The sequence below is a fragment of the Hyaena hyaena genome, unplaced genomic scaffold, assembly GCF_003009895.1.
Source record: "Hyaena hyaena isolate Hyena2069 unplaced genomic scaffold, ASM300989v1 scaffold_482, whole genome shotgun sequence".
NCBI classification, from domain to species: Eukaryota; Metazoa; Chordata; class Mammalia; order Carnivora; family Hyaenidae; genus Hyaena; species Hyaena hyaena.
In genome coordinates, this window is record NW_024081119.1 from 1329988 (window position 1) to 1353801 (window position 23814).

A 23814-nucleotide genomic window follows, 5' to 3' on the forward strand; every position below is an offset into this window, starting at 1 on the left:
TCTATAGTTTTCATCATACAGATCTCTTGTATCCTTGGTTAGGTTTATTCCGAGGTATTTTATGGTTTTTTGTGCAATTGTGAATGGGATCAGTTTCTTGATTTCTCTTTCTGTTGCTTCATTGTTGGTGTATAAAAATGCAACCGATTTCTGTACGTTGATTTTGTACCTTGCAACTTGGCTGAATTCATGGATCAGTTCTAGTAGGCTTCTGGTGGAGTCTGTCGGGTTTTCTATGTAGACTATCATTTGACATAGTATTTCTTGAGACTATTTACTTTCTGAGACAATAATATATTCTCGGATCATCTTAAAAAATTACTGCCTGAGATATGGAAGCTGAAATTACACGAAGGAGCCCTGGTTCTTTAACCAGGAAATGGTTTTTGGAAACTGTATTGTGGGCAATGGGGTTTACATTCCTACTGTTTTGGTGTTTTTTTTCCTAAGGCTTTTTATTGTCAGAACCAGGAAGTGTGTGTGTGTTTGTGTGTGTGTTTGTGTGTGTCTGTGTGTGTCTGTGTGTGTGTGCATGTACAGTGTTCTCAATGACAAACATTAAAACTCACTGTCTTCATCACACAATGCACACACAGTGGTTTCAGAATAATAACACAAATATTATCAGCAGCTACATGAACAACAAAAGTGGTTCACATTTAAACATTTAGTTTTGTCCTTACAACACATCCCACTAGAGTTGCATAAATCACTACATATTAAATTTACTTGAAATAAATTCCTTCTGTGTGATTCTTCCATTCTCAAAAGATAGTTCTATTTATTTCATTGTTTTATTTTTTAGAAAATTCTTTTTAAAACTTTTGTTTTACTTTATATTTATATGTATCTAAATTAAAATCTTCCAACAAGGCATATTTTTAAAAGCCCTAACCAGCTATACATTTCTTTAATATTTGGGTGTACTACGATTTGTAAAGCACCTAATTTGGGTCACCCTAATTTAATCCATTTATTTGTAACAGTTCAGTGTCAGGAATTTCAGGATATAGTATGCTTTTATTTTTCTGCAAATAGTTTAGTAGTCTTTCTTTCATTGATTTATATCTTATACATAAATACTGAATAAAAATAATCATGTGTCCATAAAGACTCCTTGAAATATAGACCACTGGCAATGTTTTTCTTTCTACATCAGTTGAATCTCTTTTTAACTATTGAGGAAGCTCACACTTTTTCAGTTAGTAAAACCAAGCTATATAAGTACAAATAAACATTAGTCTATCTGTCTTGATTTTTTCTTAATTTATATATTCTTTTTTCATTTTTCTATGTTCTGTGTTTAAACTACTTGATATATTGCAAACATGCTATTCATCTCATTGTTAAGTTTGGTTTAAACGACTATGTAGCTGAGAAAATTTTATGCTCAATTGTTTAGTTGAAACCAAGAAATCATTTCCTCTTTGGACATTCTTTATCATACTTAATATTAGAAAGTTCTGTGATGCCAAAATAGACATTTTTTTTTGTTTACCTCTTTAGCCATGAATCATTCTCAAATAACTTTCATTTATCTTCCTCAAAATTTAATAATACTTGCATTATTTCCATAGCATGTTTTATTGCATGTTCTGTTGTAAGAATAGGGCCTCATTATGCAGTTCTGGAATATTTATTACTGTATATGTCAACCTTTTTTTCTTTGCCCACAAATAGTTTTGGATAGCCTGTGATGAATTAACACAGCATAAGATAAAGATTTTATATTTAAAAATTTTTTGAATTATATATTTTACAATGTTTATATACATTTTAAGATGCTAATAGTTTCATTAATGATTACAAAGTGAATATACTCATGTAAATATCACCTAAGTCAAGAAATAATATTCTAATGTTCTTTCTCTTTCTTCCTCAAAGTTCACCTTATATTTACTAACATAAATCAAGTTTGTCTATTTCTGAGCATTTTGTAAATTGAATCATAAATATGAATTACTGTTGATGGCTTTCATATAGTCTTTCATATAGTTGTTTGTACTTACAATTTTTTTCAATTTTTTACTCCATTTCATGAATTGCTTTTCAAAAAATGTGCTTTACTGTGGATAGACTATTGGGTTGTTTCCAGTTACACTTATTTTGAACACTGCTGTTACAAATATACTCATATTGTCTCTTGGCACACATGTAAATGCCTTTCTGATACACATATTCCTAGAAGTAAAATTGCTTTTTATGTTGAACTTTAGTAGATAATTCCAAAGATGCTTCAAAATAAGCTGTTACAATTACATTCTCATTAACAGTTTATAAGACTGTCATTTTTCTTCACATTATGCCAATTCTTTGTACTTTTTTTTTTTCTTTTTTGCCCTATTTTTTAATTATCCTCTTTGGAAGATATGTAGTGTTATCTACTTGTGTATTTAAATTCTATTTCTCTGGACTATTTTCAAGTGCCTTTATAGATATATGGTAAACATGCTGCTAGTCTTATTGTGAACTTCCTACTTATTTCTCAATTTCTCTGTTGCATATCCTTTATCATATGGATTTCAAGAAGAACTTCACATATTCTAAAATGAGTTTCTTAGATTTTTTTTTTAGGAAGTAGTTTTCCTACTCTGTGTGGTTTGCATTTTCATACTCTTGAGGAAAATGCTGTTTTTTTGTGAAAGAAATTTGTAATTTTAAAATGTCACGTTTTCTTTTATTTTAATGTTATCTATGCCCTCTTTAAACACTTACTTGTGTTTATACTATTTAAGGTACTGCCTTACTGTATCATTTTCTGAAAAGTTCAATGTTTACTTTCCATATTTATATCAACAATCTACCTGAAATCGATTTTTATGTGTGAAGTAAGTTAAGAGTCAAGTTCCCTATTTTTCCATATCAATATTTAAATAACTAAACACCACTTATTGAAAAGATTGTCCATTTTTCCATTGGACTGTAGTGCTACCTTTGTCCTAAATCAAATATTAGTTCTGAATTCTTCATTCTTTTCCATTGTTCTACTTATCTATTCTTGTGCCAATGCCACACTATTTTAATTACTGTGATTTTTTAAATTTAATTTTGATATCTAGTATAGAATGCTTTTCCCTTGCTCACTGAGGGCAAGGATGATCTAACTTTGCTTCCATTAAGTCTCTTGGGAACATTATCAATCCATTTTCATTTTAGTTCAACCTAGGATGAGATAATTCAGCGCAGAGATTTATACAAAATGCCTCAAGGTTTAACAATGCCTCCCTATGTTAGGAGGTCCTGAAGTTCAATTATGGGTCTTCTTGGTCTAAAAGGTATCTCAACTTCTCATCCTTCTGCCACTTCTCAAATAAGAACAAGCTCTAAGGGGAAAAAAACAATGTAAGTGTCTGAAAATATCTATGGGCAAGGAATAAGTGGGTGTAGCTTGTATAGGGTCTTATTTTGATAGTATTACTGCTGTTTTGAAAACAGACTGAAGTGCTTCAATAATAGAAGTAGTGATAGTAGCTGAAACACTGCTGCAATTATCTAAATATACTATGGTGTTATAAGCTGTAGTAGTAAAAGAGGTACTAAGAAGTATTCAAAATCTTTATGTATTTGAAGATAGAGGTTCCAGTTTACTGAGAGATTAAATGAAGAATAGAAGATTAAATGATTCTGAGTTGTAGGGCCAAGCAAACAGCAAATATTGGACTGACAGTGGAAAAGGCATATGCATTGGGCTTGAGGCAGTCAGAGCTCAATTTTAGACATGTGAAATTTGAGGATTTCATGAAATTTCCAGTTGGAAATCTTGAATGAGTATATAGCAGTGTTCACTCTGGGAAGTCATTTAGGCTAGAAATTTAAATTGGACAGTGGTCATATTTATAGCCATATGGCTTGATGATATTGCTAAGGGAGTGAAGCTTGACTGAAAAGGGAGAAAATGTTCAAAGAAAGAGTTGTGAGCATTCCCGGAAGGAGTATGGGGAGATGCAAAAGAATTTAGGAAAGGAAAGAAGCCTGGGCCATTCAGCTGGTGGAGCATTCCACTCTTGATTTTGGTTCAGGTCATGATTCAAAGGTGGGATTGATGCCACACTGGATTCTATGCTAAGCCTGGAGCTTGCTTAAGATTCTCTCTTTCTCTCTCTCTCTCTTTCTCTGTCCCTCTGCCCCTCTCCCCTGCTCACCTGTGCTCTCACACTTTCTACCTCAAAATAAAATAAAATAAATAAAATAAAATAAAGGAATTAAAAATGATTTAGGAAAGGAGATTTAACAGGAAGAGCTAGATAGGAGGAAATCAGATGTGCATGGCATCTTGAAATTTTAAAAAAGTAAACATTTTAAGAAAAATTTACTGAATCCCCTCAAATGCTATGAACAGGTCCAGTGAAAAATGACCAATAAAATACTCATTAGTTAATAAATGTGGAGATAACTAGAGACCTTGATAAGAAAAGTGATTGTGGGTTAGTGGGGTTTGAAAGCCTTATTTAGAGAGCCCAAATGAGAATGAGAAAATTGGAAATATGAGACCCTGCAACTCTTTCTGAGTTATTTTGTCTCCTCCTTCTTTAAATGCCTGCTTCTTGTGGTCTTCCAGAAGAAGATTCAATGTCCTTTTAAGTCTCATTCCCACTTTCTTTGAGAAAATAAGTAATCATAAATTAAACTTTATTTAAAAGAACAAAAACTACAAAATGCTAAAGATAATTTAATGTTCCAGTAAGTGATTTTTCCTTATTTCTTTGTCTTCAGTTTAAAAATGTGTCATTGGAGAGAGTAACTTCAAAGGTCAAAATTTGCACATGTTGTGGCTTCCAGGTGATACAGACTGAAAAGGTTTTAAATCATTCATTGTGAATGTACTAAAGAATTTCTGGGAAAAGACCAAGATATGGCATCAGAAGCTGATATATAGCTATGGCAAAAATCCAAGTCAATAGTGTCTGACATCATAGGAAAAGCTGTAAATCAATAGTGCAGTAATGCAAAATGTGCTGTCATGTGTTGAGACAAGTAGTTTTGATATGCATTTAATATAATAATGATTCATATAATAGTTATTAGTTTTTCAACTCTTTCAGCTAGACATTGTGTCAGAAAAGAAATATAATTATAAATGTCTTGTAAAATATGAGATGGTGGACACAGCCTTTGTTAATTTTGTGGTTTGGTTTTCAACTTGTTGAAATTATTTGATGACCTTTACCAATAGAAAATTAATTATGGAAACAGAAGTGTGTGATTATATTTTAGATTATATGTGTTTGGGAAATGTAATTTAATGTAAACTTGTTTAGCATTCTCAAATTATAATAAATTACCTTAATTTAAAAAAATGGAGCATATGAAACATAATGAGAAAATGTCACTTGGCAGTAATACTGCTTTAGCCTATTACCCATCACTGTATACAGTGTAATCACTGTATCACCCCGATGTGAAAATGGTTTTGTGCTGTTCTCATAACATTACACTGTGAGTCACCAAGGTCATTGTGTTTTTATTCTTCAATATTGGGAATAGAACAGTAACAAAGCAAGCATGACCCTCCGCATATCCTCTTGAAAATGTCCACTGATAGAATTTAGTAAGAGATAAATGAGGGTTTTAAAGTGCCTATCTGAGTAGTGATTTAGAAATGCTTTTGTAGGGTAAATATTTTTATATGTTATTGTTTATTATAAATAAATATGCAATTGAAGGGCTGATGCTTGTGTCTGACAAGTTTAGGGTTTCTAAAATACTAAAGCTGCACATGCTAGAGATCCAGTTTTGTATATTTGATAATCATTAGTAAATCTTGGTACAGGTTAACAACTATGGTGTCTGATTATTTGGCAATAATGTTTTTTTGATGACACAAAAGCAATGCAAGAAAATATAACTATGCTCTGTATGAACTCTCTGCTCTCTTGGTCATATTTCAGCCTTTTTATCCTAGCTACCACTGCACTACACTTTTTGCTTTTGAATCCATTTTCTCCAACTCTCCAGGATATCTATCATTCTACATATCATTTGGATGTTGTTTATTAGCCTATTAATTAATTAAATCTCATTACAATTCTAACATGGTTGATAAATTGACAAAAACAAATTAATCAGTTGTCATTTTGCACTAATTGAAATTATGAGTATTTTAGATTTTATCAAAAGAAAGACTGAGTTAATATTTTTAAAAACCTGGACAATATGTTTTAGAACTCTTCAGGCTTGAACCCTGGTCCAACCTGCTTTCCTCTAAATCATCTTTAAAGGCAAGATTCCTATTTGCCCTATCCTCCTCATAGGAGCTGAATGTCCTGGTCTCCTACAAAGGTATCAGTTTATAACCATTCCCACGTTCCAAGATACTAATTTTAACATGAGTTATGCCCAGATCGCGATCTCCCCAAAATCCCAAGACCACCAAGGAGTCCGAGTCACGTATGCAAAGGCAAAGGGCTTTATTACGGGCTCGAGCTCGGGCTCCCAGACCTCACCAATGCAGTGGATCCGTGCTGAGAGCCTCAAACAAGGGCAGAGTAGGGTTTTTATGGGGTTTGTGACGGGGGAGTTACAGAAGTTGTGGCAGGGGAACAGTGATCCAATCATAATTATTCAACATCACTGACAGCGGGTTTAACCATACATATTGTCTAGAGTATTCGTTACTTTTGGCGGGATCCAATTACAAAATTTAAAGTACCTTTAAATTCAACCAATCACAGAGTGAGCCTGGGGTCTTGTTCGGCAACTAACAGGTTAACCTTAACATTAGGTAACAGGGTCCTATCTATAGTTTCTATCTCCAGGCCTCTCCCTCAGTAATGTGGAGGGTGGTCGCTGGCCTTTCCAGATTGGGTGTTGCAAGGGTGATTACTCCTGCCTTGGGCAATGTGTAACTGCCTGATAGTTTCAGGGAAGCTGGAACTCAGGCCTTCTAGTTTAGAGGGGAAACTTAAAGCCTGTCATGGAGTCAGTTTGGTTTAGATGTTTAGACTTGTGTCCTTACAGTGTGATAACTGGAGGAGTACAAATACATTACAACCAAGGAATCTTTTCTCTAGTTCACAGATTCTAGGAGGTTTATGATGCCCTTTTCAATCATATACAGAAGCAGAGACAAATGCCATTAAAATTTAAAATTCCTGTTTCCACAGCCAAAACTTTGGTTTCTCATTTTAGTCTTCTTAGGAGATAAACTGTCTTTCACGAGTATATTCCTGGTGTCTAAAAGAATCTAGTAAAGAGAAGATTCAGTAAACAATTGAATGAATAAGTGAATATTGAAGGAGACATTCTTGACAAGGTGTGAGACACATATATTACAGAAATGCCAAAACTACCATGTTGAATTTCTCAGCTGGGATAGTGATCATGAGCTAGGGAATGTTGAAGAGTAGGAAGTTAGAGAGACATCACCTAAGTCATTTATCTCTGAAAAATGTTGTCTGATATCTCTCCCATATACTTAGAACAGAACAAAGCAGTGGCCCAAGATTTTCTTGTATATATTGGAAACTCATGATTGGCCATGCAGTCTTCCTGGGTTAAGGCATGTATAATCAGTTCCCCTAAACTAAAAACGCATACTGCTTTCAACAGCCAGATCCTCCAAAAGTTTTTGAGAATTCCTCTCTCTCTCCATTTATTTTTTACTCTTTCTCTTTCACTAATTGAAACTGTTTATAAAAGCCTTTTCTTCCCATAACTAACTCTCTTACCCACTTCTACTTGTAAAGTAATAGGCCACTGTTGAATTGAAACACATTTCATATATGGCATCATAGCAAGTTTTTGTACCAAATATTCTTACTGTTAGATCAAGTATGATTATTTCTAATGTGGTCTGAAAAATTCTTTTTTTTTTTTCTCTTTTTTCTGAGATAGCAGTCTCATCTTGTGGTCATATAAATGATACACTTTTAAAGAGTTTTATAATTTGAGTATGAAAAGATGATACTACTTCCTTATTTTCCCATTCTATTCTTTGTTTCCTTCATTCATCTGAATAACACATATGCATATGAATTAAAAGCTTTCACACAAGTTACAGTCTTTGCTTTAAGGCCTACTACTTGCTGAAGTTTCTTGGTTTTGTTAAGAGCAAAGGAGCAGAACAATTTTGTAGCAACTAATTGCCTATAGCTGTGACACATAAATGATTTGAGCCCATTCCCATTCCCAAAGACTATGCACACATTTTCCTAAGAAATGAAATCTAACAATCATATATCTTTTTTCTATATGAATTTTGGAAATCAATATTTCCTAATATGCAAAGAAATTCTAAAGACTGGATGTTTTAAAAAGGTATTTCTTAAAAAAAAAAGGTATTTCTTTTTCTTAAAAATTTTTAATGCTTACTTATTTTTGAGGGACAGAAAGAGTATGAGCAGGGGAGGGGCAGAGAGAGAGGGAGACACAGAATCAAAAGCAGGTTACAGGCTCTGTGCTGAAAGCTCAGAGTCTAGAATTTACAAACTATGACATCATCACCTGAGCTGAAGTCAGACACCTAACCTACTGAGCCACCCAGATACCCCATAAAAAGGCATTTCTTTGATTCATCTTTCAAATATGTGGTGTAAAATTTTGAAGCATTTCACTAAACTGTTTATTATCCATGATTTGAGAGAAAAATGTTGCAAATTTTTGCCTCAGTAAGGGTTTTTATTGTACTTACCAACAAAATGAGCCAAATACCATTTTTCATTTTGAGCTCATAATTTTTGAGAACCTAGAATATAGAAAATGTAGTTGTGTTGTGGGAAATTAGGAAGTTGGGTAGGTTTGTGATGTCAGAGAACTCAAGAGCTTAAGGTTATAAAGCTAAGATAATATAATAAGGAATTGTGAAAACAGCAAATGATGCCAACTTTCTGTTGTGGCTAACAGGACCTGGACTGTGCATTGTTCATGAGGTCAATACAGACTGCACAGCCTTGGATCCCCTTTTTAGGATGGTTGAATAATTTTTAACCAATTAAAAGTTAAAAAGAAAAATGACAACACAACAAAATTTCTTAGAATACAAAAATATGTCTGGTATTGTAAATTCAAGTTTTCACTACAATTGTCCTGAAATCATAGCTTTAGTTTGTTTTGTTCCCTCTTAAGATTCAAGTACATCCAAAAAATAACATAAAAATATATTTAAAAATTGCTATAGTATATTTTTAATTTTAATTTATTTTGAACTTTAAAAATTATAATTTCAAACAAAAAAAGAATGATGGATTAGAAAGAGATATCTGAAGTATAAATTTGGCATTGTTGATGACAACATAGTGTGATACTTAAATGTTTTTTATGGATTATAAAGCACACCTACTTAATGTTTTCATTCTAACCCTTGTATATAAGACCTGCATAGGGGTGCTTGGGTGGCTCAGTTAAGCAGCTGACTTTGGCTCACGTCATGCTCTCACACTTCCTGGGTTTGAGCCCTGCGTCTGGCTCTGTGCTGACAGCTAGCTCAGAGCCTGGAGACTGTTTCATATTCTGTGTCTCCCTCTCTCTCTGATCCTCCCCTGCTCACGCTGTCTCTCTCTCTCTCTCAGAAATAAATTTTAAAAAATTTTAAAAAAAGATCTGTGTATCTTTAATCTCTTTGTAATTGAGTTTCAAAGAGATAGATAGGTATAGATCGTGCAGCTAATTATGTTATTTTATAGTAGCTTTGTTCTGTAGTTCCCTGAGTATAAATTAGATGAGAACAGTAGCAACATATATTTTGAGAATTATATAGGAAATAACAGCAATTAAAATAAAAGCTACTGGATACAATTTAATGTTTCTTTAAAATTTGTGTTTCATTGCGGGGATATAAACAAAACCCAGATGAAATCATGAATGTTTCAAATACCATCATAAAATGAAACATTTTAATATCTTCATAAGACATTTCAAACAATTGAGAGATATTAACGATTTGGTCATTTACTATTTTTTTATTACATTCATAATATCATGTCTAAGCTTTTCATTTGTACTAATAAAAGTTGATTTCATTTGCCTGTAACTACAATAAAAATACTTTTTCCACAAAATGTGCAAGGATTTTAGCAATTAACTAGAAAACTTTTTTTAAAATTGAGCATGTACAGGGATGTCTGGGTAGCTCTGTAGGTCAAGTGTCCAACTTTGGTTCAGGTCATGCATGATCTCACAGTTTGTTAGTTTGAGCTCAGAGCTGGGCTCTATGCTGACAGCTGAGAGCCTGGAGCCTGTTTTGAATTCTGTGTCTCCCTATCTCCCTGGCCTTACCCTGCTTGCACTATCTCTGTCTCTCTCAAAAGTAAATAAACTTTTTAAAAAAAGAGCATGTACAAAGATAAAAACAAACAGAGACAAAACAATATGTCAAGACCACCACGGCACATCCAAGAGCACCAAGATGTATTGTATAATTCACCAAGGATAGCTAAATTTAAATATTTGCCATTGATTTCCTATTAGAATCATGTGACCTGGAAAATGCCAAATGTAAAGATACTGTAAGACTTGTGAAATCTTGTTCTGTTGCCAAGATATACTCCATGGACCGTTCTAGATAGAATTTCTTAAATTGGGTAGTATTGCTATTTTTATTTTATTTATTTATTTTTTAATTTTTTTTAATGTTTTATTTATTTCTAGGAGAGAGAGAGAGAGACAGCGTGAGCAGGGGAGGGTCAGAGAGAGAGGGAGTCACAGACTGAAACAGGTTCCAGGCTCTGAGCTGGCAGTCAGCACAGAGCCCAACGCGGGCCTCGAACCCACGAACCGCGAGATCATGACCTAAGCGAAAGTCGGACACTTAACCGACTAAGCTACCCAGGCGCCCCGGTATTGCTATTTTTAATTATGAAACAATTACTGCAAGCTAGGAAGAGGTGGATGAAATAAGACACTAATAGATAATAATAAAAAATGATTTTCTTTTAAGAGGCTAAAAAACTTAAAACTGCCATGATATATCACAGAATTGTTACAGAGAAAAGAATTTGAGTACTCTTTCATGTCCTCATGAAACGTAAACACAATCTAGCTGCTTTGGCCTTCTGGCTCCCTGACCTCTCCTCAAGGCTAGGAGAAAGTCAGGATCCCCTTGTGTTCTCCTACCTGCCCTCTAGCCTGGTAACTCTCCCGGTGGTAAGCTGGGGCAAAAGTAGAGCTTACATTGCTTGTTTCCAATCCTGTTGTGTGTAAAGCTGTAGGCAGAAATTTCAGTAGTCACTGATGTATAATAAAAATGGAAACTCTTTCCTGTGGGGGATAAATTCAATAATACAGTGTATACCTTCTATACAGCAATAACAATAATACAGTAATAACCTTACAAATATACCACACATTCACTTTCCTTTTGGTAGCAATTGCATAAAATAAAATTTTCCATCATTCCTGTTTGTGTGTGTGTGTGTGTGTGTGTGTGCGTACGTTTGTGCGCGCATGCACGCATGTGTATGAAATCAGTGTCAGTGTTTAAAAACAAAGTATATTTTTAAGTGAGTAGACATGAAGTAAATTTGATAAAGATTTTAAAATTTGACAATAATTGTAACATTACCAATAATAATGTGTGAAGCTAAGAGAAGCTTTTCTATACTATTAAAAACAAACAAACATGGTCTCTCAAAAATCAAACTTCTTAATCAACCATGATTACTAGATGGAAAATGGAATTTTCTTTCTATTCTTTTTAAGGAAAAAAATAACAGTATCTTATTAAGAGATGACTAAGAATTATGCTACCAAAAATATGGCAACAGTCACCAACTATGTATAAATGGGCACAAAGATTAGGAGCAAGGAAGTGCCTATAGAAGAAAGTGTGAACTTTTTTAGAATTCAACACTCTAACGACCTTAATGATGAGTCTGTCTTTCACAGATGACAAGCACCATGGTAGAATAAAAAGATTTTAGACAGTAATTGGGAGCTGTATGAAGAACTATGATCTCAGGTAAGATAAACATATGGACAATTATAAAAGATAGTTTCATTGTAACAGCATTTGTAATCTCACTTTTTGTTTTCTATATTATTTAAGATACTAATGCATTTAAAAAATATTATTACTTAAAATTTTTTTAAAGTTTATTTTTTAGACAGAGACAGAGTGAATGGGGGAGGGGAAGAAAGAGAGGGAGATAGAGAATCCCAAACAGGCTCTGTACTGTCATTGTGGAGCCTGATGTGGGGTTCAAACTCACCAACTGTGGTATCATAACCTGAGCGGAGACCAAGAGTTGGATGCTTACCCAGGTGCCCCATGAAAAGAATTAATAATTTATGTTTTACAACACATGTCTATAGTTGTAATTTTGTGATATCAACAAACAAAAAGGATGGGGAGAGAGTTGTAAAGGAATAATTTTGTATGTTATTGAAATTAAGCTGCTATAAATCCAAATTGGAGTGTTATAACAAAAGGATGTTAAATGTATCCACATAGTAACCACAAGAAAAAAAGGAGCTATAGAAGATACACAATAGGAAATGAGAAAGGAATATAAATATTTCACTAAAAATAACTAACACAAAATAGTCATATAGGAACTGAGGGACAAAAATACTATAAGGCTTCTAGAAAACAAAGAGAAAAATAATAAAATTTAGTCCCTCCTTGTCAGTAATTGCTTTAAATATAAATGGATTAAACATTCTAATCAAAAGACCATGATTGACAGAATGGATTAAAACATTTGATCCAACTATATGCAATCTGCAAGAGACTTATTTTTTTTTTAAATTTATTTTTTTACAAGATTCATTTTAGATGCAGATATACAAAGAGATTGAAAGTGAAAATATGAATAAAAATATTCCATACAAATAGTAACCAAAAGAGCAGAAGTGGCTATTGTAATAGCAAGCAAAATAGACTTTAAAACAAACCAAAACAAACAAGAGACAAAGAAGGACATTTTATATTATTAAAAGGTTCAGTACAGCAAAGATATATAACATGTACCTAGTAATACAACATAAAACTATATGAAGGAAAAACTGACATAATTGAAGGGAAAAAATATATCTAAAATAATTGCTGGAGATTTTAATACACTACCTTAAGTAATGGATAGAACGACCAAATAGAAGACAAGAAAGAAAATAGAAAATTTAACAACACAATATATCAACTAGATCACAATATACCAACTAGATTTAACCAACAATAGCATACACATTCTTATGAAGTACATATGGGACATTTTCCGGGATAGATAATATATTAAGCCACAAACTAACTCTCAATAGCCTTAAAAGAGACAAGATGTCTTCTCTGACCACAGTGAAATGAACTTAAAAAACAATAACAGAAGTAAAATAGGAAATTTCACAAAATTTTGGAAATTAATATGCTCTTAAATAACCAGTTGATCAAAGAAGAAATTAAAAGTAAAACTGGAAAATATTTAGAATTTAATGAAGATGAAAATACAATATACTAAAACTTGTGGGATGCAGTGAAAGAAGTACTAAGGAAGAAATTTTAGCTATAAATGGTTAGATTTAAAAATATGGCAAAATCTCAAATTAAAAACTGAACTTTACAACTTAAGGAACTAGAAAAAGAAGAGCAAACTAAACTCTAAGTAGTTGAAAGAAAAAAAATATAAAGATTAAGGTAGAGGTAAATGAAGCAAATAATAAAAACAATACAGAAAAATAAAAGAAACCAAAAATGGGTTCTTTGAAAAGTTCAACAAAATTGACAAACTTTTAGCTATATGAATTAAGATAGAAAGGACAACTCAAATTACTAAAATCAGAAATGAGAACCAGGATATTACTACTGAGTCCATAGAGATAAAATGGATGATAAGCTAGTACTTTTAACATTGCACACAAGGGACACCTGGGTGGCTCCAGTGGTTGAGCATCTGACTCTTGATTTCAGCTCAGGTCATGATCCCAGGATCATGGGATTGAGCCTTGCATTGGGCTCCACACCAAGCATAGAGCATGCTTGGGTTTCTCTCTCTCTCACTCTTTCTCTCTCCTTCTCACCCTCTGGCCCTTCCCCACTCAGTCTCTCTCTCTAAAATAAAAGAAAATAAAATAACAAAAAACCCAATTGTATACCAGAAAATTAGGCAAGCTAGATAAAATGGACAAATTCCCAGAAACATAAAACTTGCAAGACTAAATCATGAAGTAGAAAATATCAGTAGAGCTGTAACCAGTATGGAGATTGAATTAGTAATAGAAAATCTCTCAACAAAGAAAAGCCTTGGATCTCAAGGTTTCACTGATGAATTCTGCTAAACATTTAAAGAAGAACTGATACCAATTCTTCTCAAAGTTTATTTAAAAACTGAGAAAGAGGGATCACTTCCTAATTCATTCTATGAAGCTAGCATCACCTTGACACCAAAACTGAACAAAGACACTACAAGAAAACTATAGACCAATATCCTTTATGAATATTGATTTCAAAATCCTTAACAACATTCTAGCAAACAAAATTCAACAGCATATTTAAAAATTATATACTATAAGCAAGCAAATTTGTTTCGAGAATGCAAGAGTGCTTCAACATACAAAAACATGATCAATGCAATATACCACATTAACAGAGAAAAAACCACATGTAACAGAAGAAAAACCTACACTGATCATTGCAATTGATGCAGAAAAAGCATTTGACAAAAATTCAACATCCTTTTATGACAAAAAAACTAAAAAAACCCAAGAATAGAAAGAACCACCCTCAACATAATTGAAACCATATATTAAAAACCCACAGCAAATGTCATATTAAATCTTGAAATACCAAAAGCTTTTCCTGTGAGATCAGGAACAAAGCAAAGAAGTCTCCCTTCGCTACATCTATTTAACATAGTACTGGGAGTTCTAGCCAGAGAAATTAGGCAAGATAAAGAAATATAAGGTGTCTAAATTAAAAAAATAAGAAGTAAAATTGTCTGTGTTCATGGATATGATCTTATATATTGAAAACTCTAAAAATCCCCCCTCAAAATGTTTGAATTAATAAATAAATTCAGCAAAGCAGCAGGATATAAAGTCAACCCACAAAAATCAGTTGTAGTTTTGTACAGTAACAATGAATTATATGAAAACAAAATTACAAAATCAATTCCATTTATAATAGCATCAAAAGAATTAGTACTTAGGAATTAACTGAGGAGATGTAAGTCTTGTATGAAAACTATAAAACATTGCTGAAAGAAATTTAAGAAGACACTAATAAATCGAAACTCATTGCCCATCAACAGAAAAATGAAGAAATCAGTTTTGCTGTGCTCAAAGAATGGAAAATTACACAGTGATGAAATAGGATAAATTGCAGCTACACATGGTGATACGGATAATGCTCAAAGTCATAATGCTAAGTGAGAGAATTGGGACCAATTGTTTCTGTATTATTTCATTTTATATACATATTTAATTTATACAATTATGGAGAAAAACAAAGGAGTGATATGCAGTTAGAAACATAATAACTTTTGGGATAAGAGAGAAGTTAATAATTTGGAATGTGAAAATATTAAACTTCTAGAGTATTGACAAAGTTTCATGTCTTGCTTGGATACTGGTTACATGGGTTTCTACTGTAAAAGAAAGCATTAAATCCTCATTGTTTTGTCTTTATCGAATTTTTAAATGTTTTATTTTTCACATGTAAGTGAATTAAATGGAGAAATACTTTCCTAAAAATTATGTGAGATAAACTTTGAGATATAAAGAACAGATCAAAAATTAAAAATATAATACAAGCTTCAGAAACAGATAATACTAAAAAGAAAGAAATATCAAAGGTCATTTACCAGACTGAAGAAAGTTACAAGTCTTTTGGTCAAATTGCAAATCTCATAAAACTAAATCAAGTCTTAAACCTCTTGCTTCCTTCCGCGTAGGGGCCTCTTAAAAAAGAAAACAGATTATCAGGCCAAGAAAGTGTGGTCACTACTGGATACTAAGTGACTGAAAAGTGAATAAGTACTGACCATAATTTGGCAACATTTTTCTTTGTTATTTATAGGAATACAAGGTTGAGAAATGCTTGGCCAATTGGGGGATGGGCATTTGCAAGGAGGAACGACCTCAGATGTAAGGACAGTACCTGTCAAGTAACTTTTAAGCTCTCCTTACAGCTTCTCACTTCCCTTACTCTGTCTTCAGAGAAATGGAAACCCTAGGATAGGTGATAGATAAATATTAAGAAGCATTGTCTCATTGTGAAAATTTGAGTTTTATATTTGAATATTTTAGACTGTAAGAGAATGAGCTTCTTGACGGTTAGGGACATTTCTGGATTGTTTCGTGAGCTGACATCTGGAACACAGTAGATTTTTCAGAATATAACTTTGTGGAAATAACTACATCGGTGATATGGTTATGAAGAAGATGACAATATGACAACCCAAAGGACACTACTCTGAAATAAGAATTAATTTGAGATGAAGATATATGAGAATCAACAAATACAAGAGAGTTTCTCTAAACTTCCCTTATCTGGCTAAAAAGAGAGCTTAAAAAACACAAAATCTCAATGATTTAATTATATAAATCTGCTCTCTGGGAACGACATCACCCAGGGAATATTGACTCTTCTCACAGGAGATGAGATAAAAAATTCACACTGGTCCAACAGAGACATTGTTACAAACTATCCTTCCCATCTACTCTCATAAGAGCCCATTTATCTTTCCTAAAAATCATTTGATCTCCCATATGTAGCCTCCCTCCCAGTCCATTTCCCCTATTAAAAGTTAATAAATTTGTATGCCTTTTCTCTTATTAATCTGCGTGTTGTTAGTTTAAGTCACCATACCCCTCAGTTATGTACTACAGAGGATCAAGGAAATGTTTTTCCTCTTCTACACTTCAGAACTCTAAAACCTCGTTAAAAATAATGAATAAACTGTTTATACCTGTAAGTGATAAACCATTTGTATGAAAAATTTTGCATGTAAGTTTGCACATTTGTTTGTATTTGTACTTTCTTTTCTGAATAACTGCAGAAATAATTACAGACAGCATATTTTGCATTACTTTTGCTTTATGGAGTAATGGTTTCCAAATGTAATCTAATTATTTCATCTTAATGACTTCAAATTTGTGTACACCTTTCACAAAATAAGGATTGTAATTATACAAGTATTTGTAGAGATTTAATTTTATCAGACTTACTGCTTAATCATTTCTTTAATTATGATTAAGTTAACCATATGTTACACTCCATAAATGACACACTAACTTAATGACAAGCAATATTGCTTGTTTAGAGGTGTATGAGAATAAAATGCAAGAGCCAGCTTTGAAGGAAGAAAAAGACTGGTTAGCTAACCTTCTGTTAACACTTAACATAGCAAATGCCAATGAGTCCTGGCAGTAATTTAGTTCATTTTTGAAAACTGATAAGTATTAATACTCTGGATACTTTAAACTATTCTAGTTGGAGTTCAAATCTGAAATAGCCTGTGTCTCTTCTAAATTCCAAAATGCCCCTTACCTACTACCTAGCAATTGTACTACTGGGTATTTACCCAAAGGATACAAAAATACTGATTTGAAAGGATACATGCACCCAATGTTAGTAGCGCATTAACAGCAATACCCAAATTATGGAAAGAGTCAAAATGTCCACCGACTGATGAATGGATAAAGAAGAGGTATATTTAAATTATTTACATTCCCATGTGTGTATTTATTCATACTATGACCTGGTTCCATTAAAAAAAAAAAAAAAACGAATGACAAGATGCACTACTTTTTTATATTTATTTTAGAGAGAGAGAGAAGAGGACAGAGGATCTGAAGCAGGCTCTGTGCTGACAGCAGAGAGCCTAAAGTGGGGCTCAAACTCATGAACTGTGAGATCATGATCTGAGCAGAAGTTGGGTGTTTAACTGACTGAGTTACCCAGGTGCCCCAAGATGCTCTACTTTTCAGAAGTTGGAATCTGGAAGCAAATCTGAGTTTGAATGATCACTTCTGCCTATTGCAACTTAGGTAACATTGGCAAGTTACTATGAATATGCATTGGTTTCCTTATCTGTGAAATATAGGTTTTAATACTACCAAACTCATAGGTTTGTTTTGAAGGCCAAACAATATATTTGAGACCTCACTGAAATACTTCCTCCCCCCCAAAACTACAAAGTATAAGTAGTAGTAGTAGGATCCTATTTTCCTATAACCTAAAGCAACTTAAAATAAAATGTAATTTATTTACTTATGTTTGTTTATTTTGAAAGAGATAAAGAGAGAGGAAGAGGGAGAGGGAGAGAGGAGAGAGAGAATGTGTGTGGGGGAGGGGCAGAGAGAAAGGGAGAGGATCTCATGCAGGCTCTGTGCTGTCAGTGCAAGTTCCCTATGCAGAGCTTGATCACATGAACCAAGATCAACACCTGAGCCAAAATCAAGAGTCGGATTACTTAACTAATTGAGTGACCCAGGGTTCCTGTTTAATTTTTTTTTTAAGTAAAATATAATTTAAAGTGCAAATGCATGGAAATAACTTTCCAGGAATGTGGCTAAATTATATTCCAGTGCAAATTTTGTAGATACCTTTGTAACTTTTAATTGGCAATTTGATTTTTTGACCAATGGAAAGTGAGCAGAAGAGCATTTGTCGCTTTTGAGCAAAAGGCTTTAAAAGCTAGTATATGGTTTTCAACCTGCTGTCCCTTGGCACAGTGACTAATGGCGCTCCAGATCTAGAGGTTCTGTCAGACTGAGTTCTATGATGGAGAATAGCAAGAGTAACAAATGTTTATTGTTTTAAGTCAATAAGAATTGAGGTAGTTTGATTTTGGCTCATAGCCCAGCATGACATGATTGAATATATGTATATGTTGAAAGTTTAATTTTGTTCCCTGTGAAAAAGATATGCTGAGATCCTACCTTTCAGTACCTCTGAATGTGACCTAAGTTGAAAATATGGTTATGCAGATACAATGAAGTGAAAATAAGGACATATTGGATTAGGATGATCCTAATTCAATGACTGATGTTAAAGAGGAGAACTTGGATACAAAGACATACAAACAGAACAGATATGATTAAGCAGACAGAGAATGGAGGGTGCCGCTGGAAGCCAAAGAACATCATGGACTGTTGGCAGCCAAGAGAAGCTAGGAGAGGGCTATAGAAAACTCTCTTCCAGAAGGAAGCAACTTTACCAACCAACTCCTTCTTGATTTCATACTTCTGGTCTGCAGAACTGTGAGAAAATAAATTTTTGAAGTTTTTAAGCCACGTAGTTTGTGATATGTTGTTAAAGCAACCTTATCTATTTATCTAACATCTCTCTCTCTCTCTCTCTATATATATATATATATATATATATTCATCTATTCATCTATCCATTTCTCATTAGGAGTTCTCAGTTGTCAGTGTGCAGAAGATTCTTTAGGATTGCTTAATGATACACTGCCAGGGGCGCCTGGGCAACTCAGTTAAGCATCAGACTCGGTTTCAGTTCAGGTTATGATCTCCTGGTTCGTGAGTTCGAGCCCCACATTGGGCTGTGTGCTGACAGCCTGTTTGGGATTCTGTCTCTCTCCTCTCTGCCCACACCCCACTCATGCTCACTTGCTCACTCTCTCTCTTTGTCTCAACATAAATAAATAAAACTTTAAAAAATAATAAAAATTGGGGCACTGGGTGAGTCAGTTGGTTAAGCCTCTGACTTCAGCTCTGGTCATGATCTCGTGGTTCATGGGTTCAAGCCCTGCACTGGGCTCTGTGCTGACAGCTTGTAGCTCAGAGCCTGCTTTGAATTCTATGTCTCCCTCTCTCTCTGTCCCTCTGCTCATACTCTGTCTCTCTCTCTCAAAAATAAAGAAACATTGAAATAATAATAATAAACTGCCAGCCCAGATATTCTGATTCAGTTGGTCTTGACTGGGGCTCAAGGATATGGAGTTAATTAAATACCAGAAGTGGTTTTGATACTGCTGGTGTAGAGAAAACAGAATTAATGCCATGATACAATGTAGATTAGCTTGATTTTATTGGTGTTGAGTATATAAAGAATCTTGCAGCAATGGGATGTCATGAGTAAAGGTACTGTAGGAATAATATTCTAGATATCCCCAGAAGGAAAAATCTTGGTTGATGCTCAAGATGGTATTGTTGGTTCTACAAAAACAAGTTAGGAAAAGACTGAAATTCATTAAATACCTTGCTCTATGTTCCAATCTTAATCCAGAAGGCCTGGAAAGACATTCATTTTATTTTTTTATTTTGGGAGAACTGAAGGTGGTAATTTAGTAATTGAAGAATGCAGAGACAATCTTTATTGAGCAGGGGTGTTCCCCACATGTATACTGCACTGAAAAACTCTGTATTGCATTTCGTATTGGAAGTAAGACTGATGATCTAATTGTGAAGCAGTCTCTGGAACTAGAACAGATACATTAGATTTCAAAATTAGAGCTCTTTCTACAAAACTAAGTGCTTTGGTTACCAGGTGATTTTGTAGTTCAGGATAGATGATTTGATAGAGTTTAACAGAGGATTAATACCAACATAAAAGTGTGCAGGAAAAGAAAATAATATTCATCATATTTTGAATGTCAGCCATTTGCCAGCTACTGAACTAGGATTTTTAATTATAGAATCTTTAATGCTCACAATAATATTCCAAGGTGAAATCATATCTAATTCATAAATTCATTAATGTTTAGAAATTGAATACCTTGTCTAAGATAGCAAAGCAGTGATTTAAATCCATGTCTTAATTCCTCTAATCTTGTATTCTACGTAGTATTTTCATAGGGATATTTTAAATTCATTCCACGGCCATTAACTTTTGGCTTTTTAAAATGGATCCCTTTTAAAAATAGCTCAACTCATTGGGGGATATTTCAATATTTTAAAATATCCAATTATTGATTAATATTATTTTAGTAGAGGTTAAAATCTCCATATTTATGCTCTAGGGCATGAAAACTTGCCACACAATCTATCAAAAAGAGCTTGCCACGGGCAAGGATTTCTTTAAATCCCTGTGCTGTGATTTTCTTTCTTTCTTTTTTTTTTTTTTTTAACTTGGGCTAATTGTTCCTTTGCTCTTTAAATTTAATACCCCAACTGTGCTTTGAGTCAGTTTTTACAACTGTGCACAATTCCTCCACAGCAATGGAGTGGTATATTCAGTGTATATGTAGGTTACTGTAAAAAGTGTCTCAGAAGATAGGTTTGTAGGGTTCATTTTCAGTAAGATGGGTCTAACTTGCTGCTTGAAACTGACAATTCTGTGCCTAATTGAGCATGCAGTTACACTTCAATGCACTCTAGCATTTTCATGGAGTAGCTTAGACAGCAGAAAGCCCCAGGGCATTGAGCAGGGTTGGAGCAATGTAAGGAAATTTGGCAAAACCTTGTGAGTCTGCATTGAATTTCCACTTTAGCTACTACTCCCATTCTGCATTTTCTGGCTTTTTTTCATATCTGCATGTAATCAATCCAAAAGGAATAAAGTCTAATATAGGGAAATGATGTATTTGTAAAATAAGCATTATATAAGATTTACATAATTCCATATTATTGTCTCATTGTACTTGTAAAATGAACTCAGAAGTGCATATATAAAATTTGGTGAATTTTTCAGGTTCCTGAACTTTAGATAGCAGTAACAATTATTTCAGGTGAGACTTTCAGTTTTACTCCAGGACTGACAATATGAATCTATATGTCATTTGACATTTAGGCTCATTTATTTAACATTAGTTGCAAAGCACAAAACATTTGCTTATTCTATGAAATCACTTTGAAGAATATTTTAATTTACTGGGCAAAAAACATTGTAAAGCTGTAATAGTCTTCCTTACATATTTAGCTATTTTAAATATAAGGAAATAGACTTTTCATTAATCATGGAAAATTAATCACAAAAATATATCCAATCTGTCTTGAAGTTTCACTAAAATATGGAAAGAAATAAAAATGATAATAAAGCCTCATGGACAAAACAATAGGAGGTAGGAAATGAGAGTAGATAAGAAATGTCAATATATTGTAAATGGAAAGCAGATAGATATATTGGTAACTGACTACTTATGAAAAGTAGTCATACTTTTCATACTACAGTATGAAAAATGTTACAAATATAGTGCCCACAGAAGGCAATATCAAGAAAAAGATTGAGGGTCATCTGGGTGGCTCAGTTAGTTAAGCATCTGACTTTGGCTCAGGTCATGATCTCCTGGTTTGTGAGTTCGAGTCCCGCATCAGGCTCTACACTGACAGTGCAGAGACTGCTTGGGGTTCTCACTCTCTCCCTCTCTGCCCCTACCCCCCTTGCATTTTTTCTTCTTTCTCTCTCTCAACTCTCAAAATAAATAAATAAACTTAAAAAATGAAAAAAGAAGGTTGTTTCTTTCTTTAGAATCCTAGAAAAGTTTAGCAACTAGTGACACTAAGAACCTTAAAAGATTGTATCAAGTATGGGTATGAAATTAATCACTGCATGAGAGTCTGAAAGAAGCAGCTAAACTCTAGATCTCTACCACCTCTGCTGCAGGTTCATTGAGCTTCGTGTTCCATGCCACCCATCCAACCCTCTCAAAAGGTCAGAAAATTATTCCTTAGTCATAATTTGTAAAAATAAACCTAGAATTCTGGGAAGTCAGGGGTAAAAGTAGAAGTGTTTACATGAAAGCTTTCATATTGCATGGTGAGATCCTTCAGTCTAATTTTATTCTTTGGCAACTAGCATAGTAACCCCAGGCTTACAATTTAAGTTAGAAAAATTAGAGATTTTTTATGGCTAAACAAACTGGAAGAGGCAAATTTCCCATCCTACTACCCCCACCCCCCAAAATAAACCTTAAAGGAATAGTTGACATTACAGAATCTTCTTGAAGGGCTAGTCAAGCAGTAGGTAAATTCTTATTGTAAAAGACCAGATAGCAAATATTGTAGGCTTTGCAGTCCAAAAGGCAAATTGGAGGTGACCTTATAATATATGTATATGTTCTCTATATATTTTTATATGTTATAATTACATATGTATAACATATATGTGTGTTGTTTTTTAATGAGACAAAAACTAAGGAATGAGTTGTTAGAACAGAAGAAGAAGCTTTTGAGGATGACACCGTGCAGATGTGCAGATGAATCAGAAAGTACCAGAAGTGCCTGACAGTTACTTCAGCCTCATTATAATGCTAAAATCCCCCTCTGAATATTCACTCCAAGCCCTAATAAAAGGATCCTGCTTCCCTGTGTTTGGGAAGTAATGGCTTTGCAAATTATTCCCTGTGGTCTCCTTATTTGTACAAATAAAGATGATTTCATGAGGCAAGTCCACCTGGTGTAGTCTCTGTCTGCAACTCATCCAAAAAAGTACCAACTTTAGTCTGGTAACAGAATTCATCCCCTATAATTTTGTCACACAACAAGAATGATATATAAATGGAGTCACACGGTATGTAATATTCAATATTGGTTCTTTTCACTCAATAATTCTTTTGAGATCATCCACCTCATTGAATGTGTCAATAGTATACTCCTTTTTAAAGTAGTATTAAACAGTTTGTTTAAACGGATGCCCATTGAGGGGCATTTGGCTTATTTCCAGGTTTTGGCTATTACAAATAAATCTTTTATGAATATTGGTGTACGAGCTTTTTTGTAGACATACAGGTGGTACTGGAGAGAAAATATCTTTGTTTTTGCATGGTTAGGGCTTTACAAACAGGTTTTTCTAAGACATGGGTGAAAGAAGTCTTGGAAGTTACTGATAGATAAGAGATTGAACTCTCCAGCAGTAAATGCTTGCATTTCAAAGCAGGATGAGCCATGGATACATTTTATAGGTTAAAACTAGATGACTCTTGTTTTATTTTCACCCTGGAAACATTTATTTACAGTCCAAAGGGGAAGAAACAACGATCTTTCCCT

The 23814-nt window shown here is 33.6% G+C and overlaps 1 long non-coding RNA gene across 1 annotated transcript in view; it reads left to right on the forward strand.

Annotated features, from left to right (window-relative positions):
• The window catches only part of LOC120246780, a 25205-nt gene extending 2040 nt beyond the window's left edge, over nt 1–23165 (forward strand). Inside the window, exons 2-5 of the long non-coding RNA XR_005532138.1 lie at nt 11821–11893; nt 15816–15889; nt 22433–22480; nt 22954–23165. This is a non-coding gene — a long non-coding RNA (uncharacterized LOC120246780). The remainder of the gene's footprint in view (nt 1–11820; nt 11894–15815; nt 15890–22432; nt 22481–22953) is intronic.
• Nucleotides 23166–23814: the final 649 nt, after the last annotated feature.